This window comes from Phyllobates terribilis, unplaced genomic scaffold, assembly GCF_046119375.1.
Source record: "Phyllobates terribilis strain yellow unplaced genomic scaffold, ASM4611937v1 Scaffold_11__3_contigs__length_659146591, whole genome shotgun sequence".
NCBI lineage: Eukaryota > Metazoa > Chordata > Amphibia > Anura > Dendrobatidae > Phyllobates > Phyllobates terribilis.
In genome coordinates, this window is record NW_027362771.1 from 170,954,276 (window position 1) to 170,980,819 (window position 26,544).

The 26,544-nt window shown below is 45.5% G+C and overlaps 1 protein-coding gene across 1 annotated transcript in view; it reads left to right on the forward strand.

The window, feature by feature from the left end:
* Positions 1-26,544, forward strand: part of TRHDE (thyrotropin releasing hormone degrading enzyme) — a 1,416,750-nt gene that overhangs the window by 558,831 nt on the left and 831,375 nt on the right. The window lies entirely within an intron of this gene.

Below are 26,544 nucleotides of genomic sequence, written 5' to 3' on the forward strand. Positions count from 1 at the left end.
CACAGCTGCAAACCTCTGAAGGACCCTGCATCTTGTTGTTCGGGGGACGTTGGAGGCACAAGCAGCTTCAAAAACTTGTCTGCTGCTATGACAAGGCTTTTTTGCCGCTGCTCTTTCAACCTGACGTAATTGCCTGTAGGAAAGAGTCCTCAATTTGCCCTTTATCAGCACGCACACGTGTGTACTGTGAATCAGCTACATACTTCTTGATTGCCAAGACACTTCATCCTGATCATCGCACAATGTTGATTGTAGTCATGCCTTGACCTAAACACTCCACAATTTGTTGCTTCTCAGCAGCCGACACATCCTTTTTCTTTCCCATTTTGGCAGAAAATGTAGGCTGCTTAATAATGTGAGACAGCCTTCTTAAGTAGTCTTGCCTTTCATTGGACACACCTGCCAAACTAATTAGCACAGGTGTCTGCAATTGCTTACAGTGATATAAAGAGCCCTGACACACATCACCATCAATGAGTTTAACTGACAAACAAACAAATTCTTCCCTTATCACTCCTAAACACTTTTTGCATAATAATTTGGAACACAGTGTACATGTGCTTTTCCACAAAACACCAGTGGTTCACGTAGTGAATCTTACAGTTCTAACTTGCCAACCGTGGTCTGTATGGAGTTGTTCAATAAAGGGCCCAAAATTAAGATAACATAGATGGGAGAGGTCTCTATGAATAGGAATTCCTAAGTATTTGATACCCTGTGAGGGCCAGGCAAAGGGAAAGTTGGACTGGATGGAATCCTATATGGATTTGGGGAGGGAGACATCGAGGGCCTCAGACTTCGCTGCATTGATTTTAAAATTTGACCATGTAACAAAGTGATCTATTTCAGCCATAACAGCATGGATGGATATATGTGATTGAGTGATATATACTAGGACATCATCAGCAAATAGAGAGCACTTGTACTCGTTGCCTCCCACCTCAATCCACCTAATATTGGGGTTATGGCGAATTGATGAGAGCAGGTGCTCCGTCACTAGGATGTATAAGAGAGGGGACAGAGAACATCCCTGCCTTGTCCCATTGGTGATTGTGAAAGGTGATGAAAATGTTCTGACGCGCCCCCTGGGCCTTGGGACACCCGGAGCCGGACCCTTTTGGTGGATGCTGGTGGTTGTAGTCTCCGTGGCGGCAACCCGGTTCCGTGGCTCAGGGCGGTCAAACCAGTGGCGGAACTATTTATGTGGTTTTGATGTTTAAATGTCCGACTACGCCACCCGTGGATTGCGGTCAGAGTGAACCGCAGCTCCAGGGCAGACCGCTGAGGCTGGTGTTGTGGGTGCAGCAGAGCGTAGCATAACTCCCCACTGGAGGAGTATAGCCTCAGGGCAGTGTATGCGGAGGATGGGGGTGATGGTGCAGGGCAGCAGCAGTAATGACACGGAGTCAGTGATGCAGTCCAGGGCCTTTACTCACAGTTCTTATTATCCAGACCATGTCTGCAGGTAACGGCTGCCCACGTCGTACTGTGCTCACCAGGTGAGGGGCTCAGACAACTCCCAGATAACTTTGGAGTGCTTCACATGACCCCCTTTGTGTGTCCTTTGTCTGGCCTTTCTTACCAACCCTTCTGTCCGGCTGCCTCGGGCCTCCTCTTGGTAAACTTGGCGCCAGTTTCCCTGACCCTATGTGGTGCCTTCCTAGCGGGTGTAGCGAGGGGCTGCGCCACATAAAATGTCACAGCCTCCTGTTTCTAGCTGAGGGTCGTTTCCTGCCTCCACTAGTTTCGGGGACCGGTCTCCCCCTTTGGCCTGACCCCTCCACGCAGGTGGATTCGGGCGTGCGGTGGCGACTCGCCCGTCCGCACCCCTGAGATCCCTTCGTTCCTCGTTCCTGGAGCCTTCTCCGCTCCTCTTCCTTCCTTCTCCCTCTTCCAGGCCTGGGCCTCTGTTACTAGGCCCGCCTCCGGAGCAGAGCTCATGCAGAGCCCCTGCTCCCTGCCACTTCTGCTCAGACTTCTCTGCACTGAACTAAGATGGTGCCCACCTTTTAAACTCCCTTCTCAATGCACCCAGGAACTGTTTCCTCCCTGCTCCTGCACTACAGGGTTCCCCTTCCTCAGTGTTCCCTCCCCCCACTCCAGCCAGGGACAGGGACTGTCGTGCCCATCTCAGGGGCATATTGGTCGCCCTGCCCCACGGCAATGTGGTGTAATGCATGCAGGTTTCGGGTCCTGATCCACACTACATCCTTACCTGAGAGTGAGATATCACACCTCTGGGTGAGGTGCAATGCCTCTGTAGCAACCGAGCCCTCAGGGTGCTACAGTTCCATTTATCTTCAGCCTAGGTGACGTATTGCGATACAGGGCCGTGATTTTGGCTATAAAAGGGTCCCCTAGACCCCTACCCCAAGCTTTTTAAGAGAATCATATATGGCGTGCCAGGAGACTCTATGGAATGCTTTCTCAGCATCCAACGAGAGTATCTAATTACAAATTTTTAACTGCATCTAGCCCAGGAAATACTTTGTGCCTAGTAGCAGGGTCTGCTAGTCAGCGGATTATCCTGGCTGTTAAGCAAGCTACACCACCTGTAGTTTGGACACTTCATTTTTTCAAAGGAAATGCTTCGGGACCACGGGATACTCAGTGAAGAGCATCAGGAGGCACCCCAAGGCATAGGGGCTCGGACTGGCAGTAGGATGCCTTGCGGTGAAAAGCCGAGCTCGATCCTTATAAAAGCTTTTTAACTGCAGCAGCTTTAGTGGACGCTACTGGAGCTGGAATTACGCGGCTGCTGGCATGAGACTTGCCCTCCAATAGATCCTTGTAAATGGATTTAAAGTGTATTTATTCAAATTAGAGAGACAATTTAAATTAAAAAGCTTAGAGCTGCCTCCACCACAGGGGGGCTCGCTCGACCCACCAGCGGACAGGCACCAGTATTGGGAGAGGGGGGCTGGCCGTCAGGGTTCACCGCGGCTCTGGCACAAACCCGGCGACACGGAGGTGGCACGGGCAGGAGCGGACTGAACGTGTCGGCTTCTCACTTTTTGGATTTTAGAAGGGCATGACATGCCTATATCTGTGTCTCCCCCTCCTTTTACTCCTCCACCTCTTTTCTTTTCGCATGACTATATGTACTTGTCACTTTTCCATGTGTTAGTTCTGTCTTCGGAGCAGTTTGTCAGCTTTTGGACACCTTTGAAGGTATTTTCTATGTGTTTCTATGTGTTTTTGTTTGCCTGCCATTGGTTTTAACGGTGTTCGAAGGTGTTCGACGAACAGTTCGACGAACAGTTCGGCGAACACACGGGTGTTCGACGAACTGAACCGAACTCGAACACTACGGGGGTGGCTCAACACTAGTGGCGACGTTACATACTCTTAGTCTGTGACTGAAGTAAATTTTCTCGCAAGGTGCACACAACTGCATACCATGCCTGATTCATTAAGAGGCATTTGCCTCTTAATTTAGACACTTCGCACCCCAAAATGCCCTCAAATGAAGACCGGCATGAAAAATGCCGGTCTTGATGAATCAGGGCCTATGAGTCTAGTATAAATAAAATTACTGAAAAGAAGTGCTTTATTGGTTCAGGAAAAAGTCTCATTACGCTTTATGCATCAAACTATTCATTAAACTTTTATGGTTGCGAACTGCCTTTATTATATTATTTAATCATAACTTTAGGGCATAAACTTAATGTAGCTTTTGCCTTTCAAACGCCGTTTCTTCTTATTTTTTTGTTTATTGTATTATTGAAATAAGAAATAACCTGCATACAAAATGTCACACTGTTTTTATTTGTGAATTTAGAAAACTAGCATACTATTCTGTTTAACTATTCTATTTTTATTATATTGCTTATGCACCTTTTATGGATGTTTATCTGCAAAAGTATTTAAAAAATGAATTTTATATTATTAGTACAATATTTCTGCACTTTAGTGTGCATATCCGTCTCATTTTCTTGTAAATCAGATCCAACCTCTTTATTAACTCCAAGAAAAAAAGCTATCTGTTCTATTATGTTGTAATGGTGTTTATTACCATTCCATGTTACCAAGCCTTTTATGTACCTTGTTATTGATTGCATTTATTCAGGAGAAGATTATAGTCAGAATATGTAGTGGAAAAGAACAGTATTTCTTTCTCCAGATAAATGAAGAGATTTCTAGTTAAATTTGTATATAATAGTTCATATCAATATGATATCATACTTATAATAATAAACTTTCTACTTTATAATTATCATTTTCTACTTTATTTTGCTTAGCCAAAAGTTGCTTCTGTATGTTTTTGGAAATAATTTTTTTTTCAGAATTTTTCACTTTGGACAGGAAGTCTAAACGTTTAAGTTCATTAAGTTATTAACCAGTAGACATACAGTTGAAACCAGAAGACACATATGCATGTTTTTCTCAATATCTGACGTGAAATCAGAATAAATCTTTCCCGTTTTAGGTCAATTAGGATTACCATAATTGTTATTATTTTCCAAATGCCAGAATAATGAGAGAGAGAATGTTTTAAGGCATTTTTATTACTTACTGCAAAGTCAAAAGTTTACATACATTTCATTAGTATTTGGTACAATTGCCCTTAAACTTAATGACATGACTTGGGTCAAACATTTGGGATATCCTTCCACAAGCTTCTCACAATAGTTGGTTGGAATTTGGGCCCATTCCTCCTGACAAAACTGGTGTCACTGATCCAGGTTTGTAGGTCGCCTTGCTCACACCTGCTTTTTCAGCTTTTCCCATAAATTTTCAATAGGATTCAGATCAGGGCTTTGTTATGGCCACTCCAAAACATAGACTTTGTTATCCTTAAGCCACTTTGTTACCATTTTGGCTGTATGCTTCGGGTCATTGTCCGCTTGGAAGACCCATTTCCGACAAAACTTTAACTTTCTTGGCTGATGTCTTGAGATGTTTCTTCAGTATTGCCACATAATCTTCTTTTCTTATGATGCCATCTATTTTGTGAAGTGCACCAGTCCCTCCTGCAGCAAAACAACACCACAACATGATACTGCCACCCCCATATTTCACAGATGGGATGGGGTTCTTAGGCTTCCAAGCTTCTCTCTTTTTCCTCCAAACGTAACGATGGTCATTATGCCCAGAAAGTTCAATTTACTTTTCATCAGACCACAGGACATGTCTCCAAAAATTAAGGTCTGTGTTCCTGTGTGCATTTGCAAACAATAATGTGGCTTTTTTTATGTTTCTTTTGGAGTAATGGCTTCTTTCTGACAGAGTGGCCTTTCAGCCCATGTTGATTTAGTATTCGTTTCACTGTGGATACTGACACAATCTTACCAGCTTCCGCAATCATCTTCACAAGGTCTTTTGCTTTTGTCCTTGGGTTGATATGCACATGTCGGACCAAAGCAGGTTCATCTCTGGGACACAGAACCCTTCTCCTTCCTGAACAGTATGATGGCTGCACATTCCCATCTTGTTTGTACTTGCGTATAATTGTTTGTACAGATTAACGAGGCACCTTCAGGTATATTCAAATTGTACCCAAGGATGAGCCAGACTTGTGCAAGCACACAATTCTCTTCCTGATATCTTGGCTGATTTCTTTAGACTTTCCCATGAAGCTACACAAATAAGCAGTGTGTTTCAGGTGTGCATTAAAATACATCCACAGGTGTGTCACTAATTAACTCAGATGTTGCCAAAAAAACCATCAGAAGCTTCCAAACACATGACATCATCACATGGGCAGTCTAGAATTGTTTAAAGGCATAGTAATCTTAGTGTATGTAAACTTTTGACTTTGCAGCAAGTAATAAAAATGCCTTAAAACATTTTCTCTCTTTAATTATTCTGGCATTTGGCAAATATTAAAAATTATGGTAATTCTAATTGACCTAAAACGGGAAAGGTTTATTCTGATTTCATGTCAGATATTTAGAAAAACATGCATATGTGTCTTTTTATATAGTGTATGTAAACTTCTGGTTTCAGCTGTATTTATTATCAGGAACTGACTAAAGGGGTATTCCCATCTCCAAAATGATATCCCAATATGCAGTAGCTGTAATAATAATATTAGCAAATACTTCCAATTAGAAATGTAGTATAGTTCTCCTGATAACCTATGTTGCTTACCTCATGTGTACGCACTGAAGTAGCTTAGGTATCCATGGTTATGACCACTAGCAACTAACTGTCACTATATGAGTGGTCATAACCATGGATTCCTAAGCTACTGCAATGGCCTGCACATGAGGTAAGTGACATAGGTTATCAGGAGAACTATACTACATTTCTAATTGGAGGTATTTGCTACTATCATTATTATTACGCCTACTACACATTGGGATATGATTTTGGAGAATGGAATACCCACTTAAAGAGAGGTCAGACATATATATTGCTTCATGGCTTCTACCAAAATAGGGCCACTATCTTCCCAACATTAAATATAATTTTAATAGCTAAACACTAGAAATCAAAACAGTTTATTAACTAACAATCTGATAAAGCTGAAATAGTATGAAACATTAGAAAGGCAGACATCACTCAGTTTGTCCTAGGAATCATATGGTACCATCTATGGCAATGGAATCAAGATGAACATATATTCCACAAGTCTCATAAATGGGAATTAGTTTAAGTAAAGGGACTGACACTTAATATTTTGCCATAATGTGTAATGTTATACATTGCATTCATGAAAAATTATTTATCAAACATATGTATATGTACAGTGCCTACAAGTAGTATTCAACCCCCTGCAGATTTAGCTGGTTCGATAAGATGCAAATAAGTTAGAGCCTTCAAACTGCAAACGAGAGTAGGTTTTATGAACAGAAGCATAAATCTTACAAACCAAAAAGTTATGTTGCTCAGTTGAATTTTATTAAATTTTAATCATAAAAGTATGGGTCAATTATTATACAACCCCTATGTTTAATATTTTGTGGAATAACCCTTGTTTGCAATTACAGCTAATAATCGTCTTTTATAAGACCTGATCAGGCCGGCACAGGTCTGTGGAGTTATCTTGGCCCACTCCTCCATGCAGATCTTCTCCAAGTTATCTAGCTTCTTTGGGTGTCTCATGTGGACTTTATTCTTGAGCTCCTTCCACAAGTTTTCAATTGGGTTAAGGTCAGGAGACTGACTAGGTCACTCCAACACCTTGACTTTTTCCCTCTTGAACCAGGCCTTGGTTTTCTTGGCTGTGTGCTTTGGGTCGATGTCTTGTTGGAAGATGAAATTACGACCCATCTTAAGATCCTTGATGGAGGAGCGGAGGTTCTTGGCCAAAATCTCCAGGTAGGCCGTGCTATCCATCTTCCCATGGATGCGGACCAGATGGCCAGGCCCCTTGGCAGAGAAACAGCCCCACAGCATGATGCTGCCACCACCATGCTTGACTGTAGGGATGGTATTCTTGGGGTCGTATGCAGTGCCATCCAGTCTCCAAACGTCACGTGTGTGGTTGGCACCAAAGATCTCGATCTTGGTCTCATCAGACCATAGAACCTTGAACCAGTCTGTCTCAGAGTCCTCCAAGTGATCATGAGCAAACTGTAGATGAGCCTTGACATGACACTTTGAAAGTAAAGGTACCTTACGGGCTCGTCTGGAATGGAGACCATTGCGGTGGAGTACGTTACTTATGGTATTGACTGAAACCAATGTCCCCACTGCCATGAGATCTTCCCGGAGCTCCTTCCTTGTTGTCCTTGGGTTAGCCTTGACTCTTCGGACAAGCCTGGCCTCGGCACGGGAGGACACTTTCAAATGCTGTCCTGGCCATGGAAGGCTAACAGTAGTTCCATAAGCCTTCCACTTACGGATGATGCTCCCAACAGTGGAGACAGGTAGGCCCAACTCCTTGGAAAGGGTTTTGTACCCCTTGCCAGCCTTGTGACCCTCCACGATCTTGTCTCTGATGGCCTTGGAATGCTCCTTTGTCTTTCCCATGTTGACCATGTCTGAGTGCTGTTCACAAGTTTGGGGAGGGTCTTAAATAGTCAGAAAAGGCTGGCAAAAGAGATCTTTAATCCACACATGTGAAGCTCATTATTCTTGGTGCCTGAACTACTTCTTAATACTTTTGGGGGACCAAACAGAATTCTTGTGGTTTGAGGGGTTGAATAATAAATGACACTCTGAATTAACTTTTAACGTTTTAAAAAAAAAAAAAAAAAAAATTTGCTGCAGTGCATTTCCCACTTCCAGGCTGATGTACAGTAGAAATGTCACAATGCCAAGTTAATTCCGCATGTGTCAACCAGCTAAATCTGCAGGGGGTTGAATACTACTTGTAGGCACTGTATATAAACTGTATATATGTTTATATTTTAATATATACTTTTATCAAGTATTATGTATCCTATATGTCTATTTTTATATATTCCACTTGTCATCTTTTTCGGCTCAGTACTTTTTTAATAAAATAATTTTGGTATACACGGTGCTTATTGTCTTTTATTCTCAATAGATTAGCACTTTTATTATTTAGATACACTTTTTTAACTTTCACTTATCTCATTTATAGATGACTCACAATTACAAATATACCTTTAATCATTTTGTAGCACTATTACACTATGTGTTTGTATGTATGTAGGTATATATATATGGGTCAACCAAACTTATGTATACATACATTTTTTTATAACACAAATTTTTATAATTACGTCTTCTTCTGATCAACATAGCACTTTGACACTTTATTTGTATTTTCACGTTATATACATTGTCGGTTGTGTATATAGATACAGTTAAATATAAATATAGATTTTTTTAACAACATTTTCTTTTATATATATGGCACATATAATTTTTTAAGTCACATATGTCCATTTATGCAATATTTTGAAAGGCACTTAGATGTATAACGATGTATAATGATATGCAATTTTTGGCCTTCATTTATTATTTTTCAATTTTTTCTATTTTTATATATGTTTTAAATACATATGTAGTGTTGACAAATTTGCTTGCTCTATCATGAAACAATCTGTATACTTACAGTCAGTATGATGTATTTTGGCTCAAATTTATGGCTCCTATCATGTGACTGAGCATATGGTTTGCCATAACTAGTGTTGAGCGATACCTTCCGATATCGGCAAATATCAGATCGGATGGGATCGGACCGATACCCAAAAAGTATCGGATATCGCCGATTCCGATACCGGAAACCAATGCAAGTCAATGGGACAGAAATATCGGAATGAAAATAAACCCTTTCTTTCCTTGTAGGTTAATTCTACATGAAGGAAAACAACTAAGAATAATGTAGAATGTATTGGGGGAGGTGGGGGAGACAATAAAGGCATAGAGGTTTAGCCCAATCAAATGGAATAGCAGGAATTAATATTTTTTTTAAGACGTTCTGAGTTACGGAAATATTGACTATGTTAAGTATTTTTATATTTTGTCAGATATTTATGTTTCACTACTTCCATGCTCTTCACCTTCTTTTTTACTTCTCCCACACTTTCTCCTTCATCATCCTCAGCATCAGCATCTTTTTCATCCACTTCTGCTTCACCTTCTTCATCTTCTTCTTCACCTTCTTCGTATTATTCTTTTTTTTTTACATTCTTCATATTCTTCTTATTCAACTATTATTCTTCTTCATATTCTACTTCTTCATCTTCTTCATATTCTTCTTCTTCATCATATTCTTATTTGTGACAGGCATTCCTGTAGTTGTTATCTATAAAAGTTTGAACATTACACCTTTCGTTCTGCCCATCACAAAAGATTTACAACAGGATTTGTCCGCGTTCAGTTTGGCCTGCAGCAGCAGGTCTTTTCCAGGGGCACCACGAGGAGGAACGAACTCACCCCGATACACTGCTTAGTCATCTTCTGCTTATAATTTAAATATTATCTTTTGCTCTGATTTTTAGTCTTAAGCTTAATGTTCTTCCGCTTTTTGTTCTGCAGCTTCTTGTACTTCTGCTTCTTGGTTTTCTGTCACTTGTTCTTCTGTATCTTGGTGGTTGTCTTCTCTTCTTTGTCCTCTTGGTCAACTTCTTCATGGTCATCTTCTTGGTCTTCTTCGGGGTGGTCTTCAGGGTCGTCGTCTTCGGGGTCCTCGTCTTCAGGGTCGTCGTCTTCGGGGTCTTCGTCTTCGGGGTCCTCGTCTTCTTCGGGTTGGTCTTCAGGGTCCTCGTCTTCAGGGTCCTCGTCTTTGGGGTCCTTGTCTTCTTCGGGGTGGTCTTCAGGGTCCTCGTCTTCTTCGGGGTGGTCTTCAGGGTTCTCGTCTTCAGGGTCGTCGTTTTCGGAGTCCTCTTCTTCTTCGGGTTGGTCTTCAGGGTCCTTGTCTTCAGGGTCCTCGTCAGGGAGATCCAGAGTGATTACCAAGAACCATTTCAAAAAGCTTGAACTTGGAAATGTAGCAGAAGGTACAAGAAGGCTGAGGAACTACCGAGGACCAGCTGACGGTACTGGAACCCAGATGGATAGCAGAAGGTACAAGAGCCAATGGAACTACCGAGGACCAGCTGACGGTACTGGAACCCAGATGGGTAGCAGAAGGTACAAGAGCCAATGGAACTACCGAGGACCAGCTGACGGTACTGGAACCCGGATGGGTAGCAGAAGGTACAAGAGCCAATGGAACTACCGAGGACCAGCTGACGGTACTGGAACTCGGTTACTAAGAAGGAGGTACCTGTGCCAGAAATCACTACCAAGGACCAGCAGATGTTGGTGGAACTTGGATACCGAGAAAGAGGCACCTAATCCAAAGGCACTGCCGAGAACCAGCTGACGGTACTGGAACCCGGATGGGTAGCAGAAGGTACAAGAGCCAATGGAACTACCGAGGACCAGCTGACGGTACTGGAACTCGGTTACTAAGCAGGAGGTACCTGTGCCAGAAAGCACTACCAAGGACCAGCAGACGTTGGTGGAACTTGGATACCGAGAAGGAGGCACTTAATCCAAAGGCACTGACGAGAACCAGCTGACGGTACTGGAACCTGGATGGGTAGCAGAAGGTACCCATGTAAAAAAAAGTTTCAAGGCCGCGAGCCTGCCGCAGTTACCAAAACCCACAGTCCTACAGGGGGTGCTTGTCCTATTGGCACTATGGAACCAGCCTTCATTGCCAGATCCCGCAGCCCACATAGGAGTCACCTAACTTGCAGGCACCATAGAGTCGACTAACCCGACCGCAACACGACAGGACAACGCATTGGAGGCAAAGTGACGTTGACACTACCCGGAAACAGCTGGCGTGCTGGAACCAGGCTGGGCAGGAGGGAGTACCCGTGCCAAAGACACTGCTGGGAAACAGCTGGCGGTGCTGGAACCCAGGGTAAATACTAAAAACAGAGTGGAGCCAGAGGCGTAATTGGAGCAACTTTAAAATCTGTAGTAGTGTGAATGTGGACAAAGCAGGAGAATTTGCCGGACACACAGCTGGGGAACAGCTGACGTTACTGAACCCCAATAACACTGGAGCAAGCGTTGACAGTGCAGATGGCACTTCTGAGCAGCAACTAGCGGTATTGGAGCCCAGGGTAAATACTAAAAACAGAGGAGCCAGAGGTGTAATTGGAGCAAATTTTAAATCAGTAGTACAGTGGATGTGGACAAAGCAGGAGAATTTTCCGGACACACAGCTGGGGAACAGCTGACGTTACTGAACCCCAATAACACTGGAGCAAGCATTGACTGTGCAGACGGCACTTCTGAGCAGCAACTAGTGGTATTGGAGCCCAGGGTAAATGCTAAAAACAGAGGAGCCAGAGGTGTAATTGCAGCAAGTTTTAAATCAGTAGTACAGTGGATGTGGACAAAGCAGGAGAATTTGCCGGACACACAGCTGGGGAACAGCTGACGTTACTGAACCCCAATAACACTGGAGCAAACGTTGACTGTGCAGACGGCACTTCTGAGCAGCAACTTGCGGTATTGGAGCCCAGGGATAATACTGAAAACAGAGGAGCCAGAGGTGTAATTGGAGCAACTTTAAAATCTGTAGTAGTGAGAATGTGGACAGAGCTGGAGAAATTGCCGTCCGCACAGCAGGGGAACAGCTGACGTTACTGAACCCCAATAACACGACAGCAAGTGTTGACTGTGCAGACGGCACTTCCGAGCGCCAACTGGCGGTGTTGGAGTTCAGGGATAATACTGAAAACAGAGGAGCCAGAGGTGTAATTGGAGCAACTTTAAAATCTGTAGTAGTGAGAATGTGGACAGAGCAGGAGAAATTGCCGTCCGCACAGCAGGGGAACAGCTGACGTTACTGAACCCCAATAGCACGGCAGCAAGTGTGGACTGTGCAGACGGCACTTCCGAGCGCCAACTGGCGGTGTTGGAGCTCAGGGATAATACTGAAAACAGAGGAGCCAGGGGTGTAATTGGAGCAACTTTAAAATCTGTAGTAGTGATAATGTGGACAGAGCAGGAGAAATTGCCGTCCGCACAGCAGGGGAACAGCTAACGTTACTGAACCCCAATAACACGGCAGCAAGTGTTGACTGTGCAGACGGCACTTCCGGGTGCCAACTGGCGGTGTTGGAGCTCAGGGATAATACTGAAAACAGAGGAGCCAGAGGTGTAATTGGAGCAACTTTAAAATCTGTAGTAGTGAGAATGTGGACAGAGCAGGAGAAATTGCCGTGCGCACAGCAGGGGAACAGCTGATGCTACTGAACCCCAATAACACGGCAGCAATTGTGGACTGTGCAGACGGCACTTCCGAGCGCCAACTGGCGGTGTTGGAGCTCAGGGATAATACTTAAAACAGAGGAGCCAGAGGTGTAATTGGAGCAACTTTAGAATCTGTAGTAGTGAGAATGTGGACAGAGCAGGAGAAATTGCCATCTGCACAGCAGGGGAACAGCTGACGTTACTGAACCCCAATAACACGGCAGCAAGTGTTGACTGTGCAGACGACACTTCCGAGCGCCAACTGGCGGTGTTGGAGCTCTGGGATAGTACTGAAAACAGAGGAGCCAGAGGTGCAATTGGAGCAACTTTAAAATCTGTAGTAGTGAGAATGTGGACAGAGCAGGAGAAATTGCCGTCCACACAGCAGGGGAACAGCTGACGTTACTGAACCCCAATAACACGGCAGCAAGTGTTGACTGTGCAGACGGCACTTCCGGGTGCCAACTGGCGGTGTTGGAGCTCAGGGATAATACTGAAAACAGAGGAGCCAGAGGTGTAATAGGAGCAACTTGAAAATCAGTAGTAGTGAGAATGTGGACAGAGCAGGAGAAATTGCCGTGCGCACAGCAGGGGAACAGCTGACGTTACTGAACCCCAATAGCACGGCAGCAAGTGTTGACTGTGCAGACGGCACTTCCGAGCGCCAACTGGCGGTGTTGGAGCTCAGGGATAATACTGAAAACAGAGGAGCCAGAGGTGTAATTGGAGCAACTTTAGAATCTGTAGTAGTGAAAATGTGGACAGAGCAGGAGAAATTGCCATCTGCACAGCAGGGGAATAGCTGACGTTACTGAACCCCAATAACACGGCAGCAAGTGTGGACTGTGAAGACGGCACTTCCGAGCGCCAACTGGCGGTGTTGGAGCTCTAGGATAGTACTGAAAACAGAGGAGCCAGAGGTGCAATTGGAGCAACTTTAAAATCTGTAGTAGTGAGAATGTGGACAGAGCAGGAGAAATTGCCGTCCGCACAGCAGGGGAACAGCTGACTTTACTGAACCCCAATAACACGGCAGCAAGTGTTGACTGTGCAGACGGCACTACCGAGCGCCAACTGGTGGTGTTGGAGCTCAGGGATAATACTGAAAACAGAGGAGCCAGAGGTGTAACTGGAGCAACTTTAAAATCTGTAGTAGTGAGAATGTGGACAGAGCAGGAGAAATTGACGTCCGCACAGCAGGGGAACAGCTGATGTTACTGAACTCCAATAACACGGCAGCAAGTGTTGACTGTGCAGACGGCACTTCCAAGCGCCAACTGGCGGTGTTGGAGCTCAGGGATTACAGTTCAGGTGGTAGAAACATGAACACAACAGGAGACCTGGATTCTGTTGCCAACCAATTATTTATTCAGGAAGAGGACTGGCAAATTCATGAGAGATCCAGGCCTTGTTCATTTTGAGAAAAGTAAGCCGGTCAACGTTATCAGAGGATAGTCGCATGCGATGGTCTGTTAGTACACCACCTTCTGCACTAAAGACGAGTTCCGATAATACACTAGCAGCAGGGCAAGCTAGCACCTCCAATGCATACTGACTAAGCTCTGGCCATGTATCCAGCTTACAGACCCAAAACTTGAAGGGAGAAGAGCCGTCTGGGAGTACACTAAGAGGGCAAGACATGTAGTCTGTCACCATCTGATGGAAACGTTGCCTCCTGCTGACTGGAGCCATCTGTGATGGTGTAGACATTTGTGGCGGCGGGGACACAAAACTTTGCCACATTTCGGCCATACTGGTCTTGCCTTGTACTGAGGCGCTGCTTCTGCTCCCTCTTTGTGCAGAGCTTCCTCCACTGCCTCGACGCACTGAGCTGCTTTGTAAAGCACTAGCAGCACTGCTCTCGGTTGGAATGGAGAACATGATGGAATGCACCAGTGCGTCTTGGTACTCCCGCATTTTACGCTCCCGGTTCAACGGTGTTATGAGGCTTTGGAAGTTGTCCCGGTAGCGAGGATCTAGGAGGGTGGACACCCAATAATCAGCCGTGTTGAGAATGTGGGCCTTGGGGTGGTCGTTTCTCAGGCACTGCAGCATGAAATCAACCATGTGCTGCAGACTGCCAACTGGCCAAGAAACGCTGTCCCCTGCTTGAGGCGTGATCTCTGCCTGCTCTGCATCACCCCACCCTCGCTCTAGATACTGACTACTAGAGCATTGTGTACCTCCCTCCTCTGGACAGATGTCTTCCTCATCCATTGACTCCTCCTCATCCTCCTTACAAAGTGTCCCCTGCCTAGGCCTTTGTGAGGAACCACGTTGCGCAGACTGTAGAGAAGCAGATGGCATTTGTGACTCCTCATCCTCCACCTCTTCCAAAACCTCGTCCCTTAGTGCTTGCAGTGTTTTTTCAAGCAGGCAGATAAGGGGGATAGTCATGCTGACTAGTGCATCATCTGCACTCGCCATCCGCATGGAATAATCGAAGGCACGCAAAACGTGGCAAATGTCCTTCATAGAGGCCCACTCAGTGGTGGTGAAGTGTGAACGGTGCGCACTGCGACTTGTTTGCGCCTGCTGCAGCTGGTACTCCATTACTGCTGCCTGCTGCTCACACAACCTCTCCAACATATGTAATGTTGAATTCCACCTGGTGGGTAGGTCACATATGATGCTATGTTCCGGAAGACGTAATCGGCGCTGCAGAGCTGCAATGTGTGATCTTGCGTTGCTGGAACGCCGCAAGTGAGCACACTCTATGCGGACCTTGTGAAGCAGTGCATCAAGATCCGGATAGTCCCTCAAAAAACTCTGCACGACCAAGTTGAGCACATGTGCCAGACATGGGATGTGAGAGAGGTTGCCTAGGCCCAGAGCTGCCAGCAGATTTCGGCCATTGTCACACACTACCATGCCTGGCTGGAGATTCGCTGGCACAAACCACACATCGCTCTGCTGCTTGATGGCATTCCAGAGCTCCTGCGCTGTGTGGCTTCGATTCCCCAAAGAAATTAATTTTAATACGGCCTGTTGACATTTGGCCACGGCTGTGCTCATATCGGTCATCATAACAGGTAACCGTTCACGGATCGATGTGGAGGTAGAGCGTGACGGCTCCTGCAGCGCTGATTCAGAGGAACTGGAGTATGAGGAGGAGTCAATGTGTAGAGACTGGATTCCTGCAATCCTTGGAGTTGGCAGAACACGTACAGCGCCACTCTCAAGATCTGTACCCGGCTCCACAACATTTACCCAATGGGCAGTGAGGGAAAGTTATCGTCCCTGTCCATGCTTACTGGTCCACGCATCGGTGGTCAGGTGGACTTTGCTACTGACGGCGTTTTGTAGCGCTTGTTTAATTTTTCCCTACACATGATGTTGCAGGGCAGGGACGGCTTGCCTGCTGAAATAAAAGCGGCTGGGCACGTTGTATTGTGGGACTGCCAATGCCATAAAGTTACGTAATGTGTCAGTCTCCACCAGCCTGAATGATAGCATTTCAAGGGCCAGTAGTTTAGCAATGCCAGCATTCAGAGCCTGTGCTCGGGGGTGGTTTGCCGAGTATGGGCGCCTTTTCTCCCATGCCTGTGCTAACGATGGCTGTAGACTGGCCTGGGAGTGTGAGGATGACTGGGAAAGTGGTGCTGTGGGTGGAATTACACTGTGTCTCTGTACAACAGTGTCAGAGATTCTTCCATGGCGATCCTGTGAGGAAGACGAACCAGCTGTGTGTGAGCTGGAGGAAGAGGCTACAACACGAGCTGAAGGGGTGGTAGGTGGCGCTGTAGGTTGGCCTAGGTCTTCAGTGTGTTTTTGTAACTCCACCACGTGCTTGGTCCGCACATGTTTCCACATATTTGTGGTATTGAGGTTGCGGACACTTTTCCCTCTTTTCATCTTCTGATTACACAGCTTGCATTTGACAAAGCGAATGTCATCTGCAACTGTGTCAAAAAAGGACCAGGCACTGCAAGTCTTGGCAGCGCCCGCTTTGGATTTTGGAAGAGCAATGCTCCTAATGGGTGCCGAAGTGGAGGCTACAGGCAACCAAGTCTGCCCCCTCCCTCTCCCTCCTTTTTGGGCTGTTCGGGGAATCACTTCCTCAGAGCTGCTCCCACCACCTTCCTGTCCCTCACGCCATGATGGGTCAAGGACCTCATCATCTACACCACCCTCTTCAAACAACTGCTTCTCCTGGGTAGTCTCGACAGCACAGTACGCACCAGAAAGTGGCACCTGAGTCTCATCATCAGATGCGTACTGAGGTGTGCTGCTGACCATAGGCAATGGCCCACCCGCCTCTTCAGATTCAGAGAGACAAAACGGTTGCACATCACTGCATACTACCTCTTCTTCAAATTCTCGAATTCTGCTTGGCTGGCCCCCTCTTTCCAAGCCAAGAGATTCAGAGAACAGAAATAGAGATGGCTCCTGTCCAGGGCTCTCTGACTGCCTGGGCAATTTGGCAGGTGGTGAAGAGACAGATGGGTGCTCTTCAGTGCTCAGGACCTGAGAGGATCTGGAACTAATTGAAGTCGATGCGTTAGCTGCCATCCATCCGACAACGGCTTCAATTTGGTCCTCCCGCAGCAGTGGGATACAGCTAGCTCCTACAAAGCTGCTCATAAAGGACTGTTCCCTGGTAAAACTGGGGGATGCTGAGTCACTGGTGCCCCCAGCAGGCACAGAATCCCCACGTCCTCTCCCTGCAGGCACAGAATCCTCATGTCCTCTCCCTGCAGAAACTCCACGCCCACGCCCACGACCACGACCACGACCACATGCCTTACTCCCTGCCTTCTTCATCTTGGTAGACTGATAAAGATAGGCAGAAAAGTACTAAGGGCTTAGTGTGCTTATTCCTGAACAGCTGCTAACAGGTATAAGAAACACTAATTTTATAAAGTGTGGACTAGACTTTAATATGAGCTAATGTGGCCTACACAACTGTAAAGTAAAACCTACAAAAGACAAAAATATATCTCATACCCTACCATCATTATATATAAATGTAAAGCAAAGTTGCATAATAAATATAGGGTACTTAGTGAACTATTTTTGATCAAAAAAAGTATACAAGCCGTCCCACCAGCGGCAAGGTGACCCTAAATTGGGACGGTACCTATACTGTCTATATTAAAAACCTTACTGTATATCAAAGTTGAAGTAATGCATATAAAAGGGTAGACAAATAGGACCGGGTCCCAACTCCAGACCGCCTAGGCCCGTGGTAAGCTACATATATACTAATCAGCTCAACAAAGGGGATGCCACACCCTTAAATTGCACAGAATGCAAACAAGACAAAAAACCAAGCAATGTGAACTGAGGTCTAAGATGGTAGACATGCAAGAAATAGGAGCATGTTCACACAGAAATAGAGATGGCTCCTGTCCAGGGCTCTCTGACTGCCTGGGCAATTTGGCAGGTGGTGAAGAGACAGATGGGTGCTCTTCAGTGCTCAGGACCTGAGAGGATCTGGAACTAATTGAAGTCGATGCGTTAGCTGCCATCCATCCGACAACGGCTTCAATTTGGTCCTCCCGCAGCAGTGGGGTACAGCTAGCTCCTACAAAGCTGCTCATAAAGGACTGTTCCCTGGTAAAACTGGGGGATGCTAAGTCACTGGTGCCCGCAGCAGGCACAGAATCCCCACGTCCTCTCCCTGCAGGCACAGAATCCTCATGTCCTCTCCCTGCAGAAACTCCACACCCACGCCCACGACCACGACCACGACCACATGCCTTACTCCCTGCCTTCTTCATCTTGGTAGACTGATAAAGATAGGCAGAAAAGTACTAAGGGCTTAGTGTGCTTATTCCTGAACAGCTGCTAACAGGTATAAGAAACACTAATTTTATAAAGTGTGGACTAGACTTTAATATGAGCTAATGTGGCCTACACAACTGTAAAGTGGAGTGTTTGGTGAACTTTATTTAGGTTTTTCTTGTCACAAAAAGACACTGGATGTGCCCAAAGATGTAATACCGATAGTATCACAAACTTTTTGTAGCTATTACAATGTAGGAAGGTAACCTACAATGCAATAGATGAGGCTACAAAAAATAGGCTAATACTAATCTGGCTGGGGCTGCAGGGCACAATGCTGCAGAAAGGCTCCTCTAACTACTCCTATATAATGTGTTTGGAACCAATTTAGCTGAATACGGATGGAACCACCACACTAATAGGAGAAATCAGGAAAAATTATGAATTGGCAAAAAAGGACAATGTATGAGGCAGTGACACACACTGAGTGCACTACAACCAGACGTGGCTGAAGCACACACTACAGGGTGAGCTGTACTCACACACACAGACCTTGCAGACAGTGGTGAACAGCACAGAGAACTGTGCACTAGCGCTGCAAGGCACAGCGATTTATAAAGTAGCTTGGGTAAAGCAGAATAGACCAAATAGGTAGCTAAAACTGTCCCTCAGAACAACAACGTCCTATCCCTAACTGAATTCACAGCAGAGTGAGCTCAAAATGGCGGCGGCGGCTTTTATAGTGCATCATGACATCATTTCAGCAGCCAATCACAGCCATGCCATTAGTTAAGATGCCTACATGCCTAACAGGATGTGCCCACACTTCTTAGGATCCTCATTGGCTGAATAAAATGAAACTGGCTCATTGCATTATGGGAACTTCCGATTCCGGTATACGATATTGCAAAAGTATCGGAATTAAGTATAGGAATTCCGATACCGCGAATATCGGCCGATACCCGATATTTCAGTATCGGAATGCTCAACACTAGACATAACGCTTATGTATTCTTACCGGCAGCAGTATTCCTTGATATACGGATAGCGTGATCTTGTCCGATCATGTAACCTATGTTTGTCATGAGATCAGAATTTACCACAATGTCATACAAGCCATCACCGCAACATCATATTCGTCATCAGGAAGTGAGCTGTGGCAGTATATATCCTCATACTGAGTCATATGACTTGACTCTGATCACATGATGGGCTTCTATGGTAACGCATTAGAATTATTGTTTTGAAGTTCAGTGTTATAAAGGCACATTAAAGTGACTATATATGAAACTGTATAATACTTCATTATAATGTATAAAATATGTTATATTTATCAATGCTTTGGTGCTATTTTTGATCTTGATGTAGCTTCCAGATAAAAATGTATCAATAGTTTCTAAAAGTTATCTGTAGTTTCATTTCTTATTTTACAGATTTGCATTCAATCAAAACATTGCCACATGGTCTATTATTATTATTTTATATCAATTCTTTCCTGTAAGATCCTGAAAATAGTATTGCCTTCCCATGAAGATAAAACACTGACTCATGATTACTAGTGTTGAGTGAGCACTAAAATGCTCGGGTGCTCGAAGCTCGGGCCGAGCTCACCGTGATACTCGGGTGCTCGACCCGAGCAACGAGCCCAATGTTAGTCTATGGGAGACCCGAGCATTTTTGCAGCGTCATCCCCGGCAGTCTGTAGAAAGCCTAAAAAGTGCCCAAAACGATAGTGACAGTGCTCAAAAGACATGGGGACAGCATGGGCATCGCCTCAGGAAGCATTTCTGACCCCCAGGTCACTGCTGTCAACAACGTGGTCAGAGGTATTAAGCCACTTTAAGGGCTCACAATAAAACGTTCAAAAACGAAACTGAAACTGCTTTCCTGTGAAATATGTTAAGGAACATCCTTTCCAGGGTAAAGACTTGTGAAAAAGGTAAAATACATAACCAAAAGCAAAAATACTCCTCCTCACCTTGGGCTATGTTCACAAGTAGCATTTTTTATGCATTTTTGCACTTTTGAATTGCTTTCAACCGTGACAAATGCATTCACCTGGAAATGTCATTTTAACATTTTACAATCTTATCTGGCCATGTGCTGTGTGACACATGCATACAGTGCTGAAAAGACATGGGAACAGCATGGGGAAAACACCTGGAAGCATCTCTGACACCCAGGTCACTGCCTAAAAGTGTGCCCATCAGAAGTGATCCTTTCTGCATCAGAAGATGCAGACTTACAACTATCCCCGTGCAAGTCCTTGTCCCAGGGCAGTGTTCAATTGTACCTTCCCCATTCCTTGCAATGCAAGCGCAAGTATGCAGCCTGCCACCCACCCACCCCCAGGCTGCAATACCATACTGCTAGCTTGCTTGCACTTGAAATGGGGCCTTTTAGTTTGGAGGAGGCCGAAGCTGGCCACTACCTCATGGCTGCTTCGGCAGCGAGGTATCCATACTCAGTCCTCAGCCGCCCGGAGACTGGGTGTCCACGCTCGGTCCCCAGCCGCCAGGGGGCGGCCAGGTGTCCATACTCGGTCCCCAGCCGCCCCGCGGCCGGGTGTCTACACACGGTCCCCAGTCGCCTGGGGGCGGCCGGGTGTCCATAAACGGTCCCCTTCCTCCCCTATTTCTCCTTCAAACTTCCCCCACACTTTTCTTAGCCTGGCCTGCTTTAGGGCAGCATTGGACAAGCCCACCAGAGAACCAGACTCCTCCGGTGGGCCCTGGCTTCTCCATCAGGGGAGTTGAGAGTGCCAAGGTGAGGAGCATGATGATGATGATAGAAGTTAGCGTCTGCTTTGTTTTCTTGGAATGCAAGCGTAAGTGTGCAACCAAACACCCACCCACCCCAGGCTGCAATACCATACTGCTAGCTTGCACTTAAAATAGGGCCTTTTAGTTTGGAGGAGGCCAAAGCTGGCCACTACCTCATGGCTGCTTCGGCAGCGAGGTATCCATACTCAGTCCCCAGCCGCCCGGCGGCCGGGTGTCCACGCTCAGTCCCCAGCCGCCAGGGGTCAGCCGGGTGTCCATACTCGGTCCCCAGCCGCCCCGCGGCCGGGTATCCACACACGGTCCCCAGCCGCCTGCGGGCCGGGTGTCCATAAACGGTCCCCAGCCTCCCCTATTTCTCCTTCAAACTTCCCGCACACTTTTCTTAGCCTGGCTTGCTTGAGGGCTGCTTTGGATGAGCCCACCAGAGAACCAGACTCCTCTGGTGGGCCCTGGCTTCTCCATCAGGGGAGTTGAGAGTGCCAAGATGAAGAGCATGATGATAATGATAGAAGTTAGCGTCTGCTTTGTTTTCTTGGAATGCAAGCGCATGTATGTAGTAGCGGCTAGGCCTGAGGTGGTCAGCGTTTTGGCGCATATCCTACCTCCTCCGAGGATTGCTGGATGTTTTACTGCTACTATCCCAGTTCTGACTCCCGTTAAAACAAAGCTTCAGGTGATGAATGATGGATGAGGTGGTGGCAAAGGAGAAAGAGCAGGAGGAACAGGGACCTTTCACATCAATATAAGGCCAGTCAACCACACATGTCTTGCAGGATATGTTTCTGTACCAAAAGGAGCGGTTCGGCTACACAGTTAAAGGCATGAAGTGAGTGCAATGCCGAACAAAAATTTCGAGGCACTCCAATGCCCCATTTATAGCAACTGGCTCTCCTGTGCACTGTTGGCCTAAGCAGTGAATAGAAGGCTTTCCAAAAATTATGAGGAACTGCAATGCCCCTTGAAACAGACGTGGATTACAGCATACTAAAAACCTTCTACCCATTATTGGGGAGTGGGTCTCCCTTAGTGTTCACCTATGCATTGAAAAGCAAAAGCTGACTAAAATTAGGAGGAAATGCAATGCCCGTTGGAAGAATGGTGGAGGTCGCAGTGGAATAAAAAGACAATATCAATGCCCCTTGGAATAGTGGTGGAGGTCGCAGTAGCTTAACAAGACGGTTTTAATGCCCCTTGGAAGAGACGTGGAGGTTGCAGTAGCTTAACAAGATGGTTTTAATGCCCCTTGGTAGAGATGTGGAGGTTGCAGTAGCTTAACAAGACAGTTTTTATGCCCCTTGGAAGAATGGTGGAGGTCGCAGTAACTTAACAAGACGGTTTTAATGCCCCTTGGAAGAGCGGTGGAGGCGCAGTAGCTTAACAAGACGGTTTAAATGCCCCTTGGAAAAGACGTGGAGGTCACAGTGGAATAAAAAGACATTATCAATGCCCCTTGGAAGAGTGGTGGAGGTCGTAGTGGAATAAAAAAGACAATGTCAATGCCCCTTGGAAGAGTGGTGGAGGTCGCAGTAGCTTAACAAGATGGTTTTAATGCCCTTGGAAGAGACGTGGAGGTTGCAGTAGCTTAACAAGATGGTTTTAATGCCCCTTGGAAGAATGGTGGGGGTCGCAGTAGCTTAACAAGATGGTTTTAATGCCCCTTGGAAGAGACGTGGAGGTCGCAGTAGCTTAACAATACTTTTTTAATGCCCCTTGGAAGAGACGTGGAGGTTTTATGTGTTTATCTTTTTTTATATTTGGCATCGAGATTTACAGATGTTTTCAACTAACTTATTAACTTATTAGTCTTTGGCTAAAAGAAGTTGCATTAATGTTGCTATATTTTCATAGAACATGCAAGTTTTTGCTCTGAAAAGATTCAAAAATGGTAAAAGACTAAATTAAAATGCATTTGGTGCTTTTGCACAAAATTTACAGAACACATGCACTATTTTGAAGAATTTGGCATAAAAAAAACCCTAGGAGAACCACAAGACAAAAAAGGAGAAAATATTTAACAAAGGCAATGAATTGGGCCCCAATTGTTTATTATCTACTGTATGACATAACATATTATCCTGGTACTGGTGTTATGAAGTAAAACAGATTGTCATACCAAATAGAAGATGGAAGTATAGTACAAGAGGACAACATATTGCAAGCGTTACAGTTGCTTAAAAAAGTATTCACCCCCTTGGCTTTTAACGTATTTTTTTACATTACAATCTGTTTAAATATTTTTGTAATCTTCTTTGTGTGTGATGCTTCAGCACTAAATAGTCTAAGTTGGTGAAGTGAAGTGATAAAAATATAGGCATAAATTAAATTGATGGGCTCTAATAACTAAAAATTGGCATATGCATATGAATTCACTAGTGATGGGCGAGCACTAAAATGCTCGGGTGCTCATTGCTCGGGTCGAGCACATTGGAATACTCAGGTGCTTGACCCGAGCAATGAGCCCAATGTAAGTCTATGGGAAACTCGAGCTTTTTTCAGGTGGCTCTCCCCCGGTGGTCTGCAGAGGGCTTAAAAATTGCCCAAATCGATAGGAACAATACTCAAATGGCATGGGAACAGCATGGGGAAAACCCCTGGAAGCATTTCTGACTCCCAGGTCACTGCTGTCAACAATGTTGTCAGAGGTATTACTCCACTTTTACGGACTCACAATAAAACATACAAAACAAAACCAAAATGTATTTTCCTGGGAAATATGTTAAGGAACATCCTTTCCGGGGTAATGACTTGTATATAAGGTAAAATAAATAGCCCAAAACAAAAATTCTCCTCCACACCACAGGCTATGTTCACACATAGCGTTTTTGATGAGTTTTTGCGCTTTTGTATTGCTTTCAACCGTGACAAATGCATTCACCGGGAAATGTCATTTTAACATTTTACAACCTTATCATTTTTGTAGACCTCTCCGTCTCAGGAATAAGAGTTATAAAGTTCCCCTTGTAGCATGGATCAAGAAGTGTCACCAACCAGTAATGACTGTCACCCAATATTTTGAGAATGCGAGGGTCATGGGAAAGGCAGCGTAACATAAACTCAGCCATGCAAGACTTCCGTGTCCTCACCAAGAGGACAACTGACCATGCTCTCCTCCTCCTCCTCTCTGTCCTCAGGCCATCCACGCTGAACAGACGGTATGACAGTTGTGCATGTAGTACCGTCTATAGCGCATGAATCTAGCTTCTGTTCTTCCTCCTCCTCCTCCTCTTCCTCATTGTTATCCAATCTGTGTTGGGATGAGATGAGGTTGGCTTTGTGTAATCACCCTGTATGGTTTGTTGCTCCATCTCATCGTGCTACGCCTGCAATGCATGCTCTTTGATTGTGAGCAGAGAGCTTTTCAGAAGACAGAGAAGCGGGATGGTGACGCGAATCATGGCGTCATCACCGCTCACCATCTTGGTGGAGTCCTCAAAGTTTTGGAGGATGGTACATATGTGTGAGATCCATGTCCACTTCTGAGTTCTTATGTGTGGAGTCTGAACTGAATACCGATGGCCTTGTTGATGCTGGTACTAAACAACTGCCCTCTTCTGCTCACAAATCCTTCCCAACATCTGCAGTGTAGAGTTCCAATGCATGGGGACATCACACACCAGTCTGTGAGCCGGAAGCTGCAAACGCTGCTGAAACATGGTAAGAGCGGCGAAAGCTGTAGGTGACTTTCTAAAATAGGCACACAGGCGGCGTACTTTAACAAGCAGATACGGCAGCTCTGGGTAGGATTTGAGAAACCGCTGAATCACGAGGTTAAGCACATGCGCCAGGCATGGTATGTGTGTGAGCTCACCTCAGAGCCGCCACCAGGTTGCGGCCATTGTCAGACATGACCATGCCTGGCTGTAGGTTAAGCAGTGTGAGCCACATGGAGGCTAAAGAGGAGGAGGAGTCTGAGGAGGATGAGGTGCAGGAGCTGTAGACTGTGGGGGCAACGCTGATTGACCTAGGGCGTGCAATCCTTGGCGTCAGGAGGACGTGTTTTGTCCCAAGGTCCACTATGTTAATCCAGTGTGCCGTCAGCGAAATGTACCGTCACTGCCCACAATCACTTGTCCACGTGTCCGTGGTTAGGTGGATTTTCCCAGTAGCTGCGTTGTTGAGGGCATGGCTAATGTTTTGGGACACGTGCTTGTGTAATGCGGGGAAAGCACACCAGGAGAAATAGTGGCGGCTGGGGATCGAGCACAGAGGGACGGCCATGACCATCAGGTTGCTGAATGCTTCCATCTCCACAAGCTTAAAAGGCAACATTTTGAGCGCCAGCAGTGGCGAAATGTAGGAATTTAGTATTGTGGCCTGTGGGGCGTTGGCTGCGTATTTGCACTTGCGTTCCAAGGACAGGGATATGGGCAACTGAATGCTGCGCTGGGACAAGGACGTGGTGTGCCTGATCATCATGGTAGTGGTCAGGCTGGTAGTTTTGCTACCCCTGCTGATGCTGGCCTAACAGGTGGTGCAAATGGCCTTTTTGGGGTTATCGGCAGAGTCTTTAAAAAACATCCAGACTCGGTAAGACCTAACAGTTGTACTGGCAACTTCCGTCGTGTTGGTGTTACAGGGAACGGTTGCCCGTCTGAAGCAAATTTTTAATGGAGGCCAGAAATGGCTGTATTTTCTGAAAACGAATATGTCATCTGTGTGACGGAGAAAACACAGTTTTAAATAGCTGGTCTGTAGGTATCTATTTTGAACAGCAAACTGGTGTCAAAAACTTCGCTGACACACTGAAACAAATTTTTAATGGAGGCCAGAAGTGGCAGTATTTTCTGAAAACGTATATCTCATCCGTGTGATGGAGAAAACACAGTTTTAAATACCTGGCCTGTAGGTAACTATTTTTAACAGGAAACTGGTGTCAATAGCTTCACTGATACACTGAAAAAATTTCAATGGAGGCCAGAAATGGCAATATTTTCAGCGCACTTATAAGTGATCCGTGTGACGGACAAACCACAGTTTTAAATAGCTGGATTTCTAGCGCTGAAATATGGAAAGGACCTGGCTGTATTCTGCAGTGTCAACAAGCAAATGGCGCAGAAAAACTGTGCTGTCTGGATTGCTTTTTAGGCAAATAATGAGGATTAAGATCCAAAAAAAAATTCTTCCTGGCCCCTGAGACCTGGACCCATGTTTTGAAATGTCTAACAGCAGCAGCAGACAGAACTGGAATGGAGCCTCTTGTGCTATATGCACTGTAGTCTGCAATATACTCTGCCTGCCTGCCTATATACATTGCCTGCCTGATATCTCTGCAGATGGATTAGTCCTCAGAAGGACTGTTTGTTGAGATGTATATGTGTAATATACTTCTGTTCTACCTACACTACCTAATAAACAAGAAAATCTCTCCCTAGCTCAGCAGCAGCTCTCTCTACACTGTCTGATTCCGGAGTGA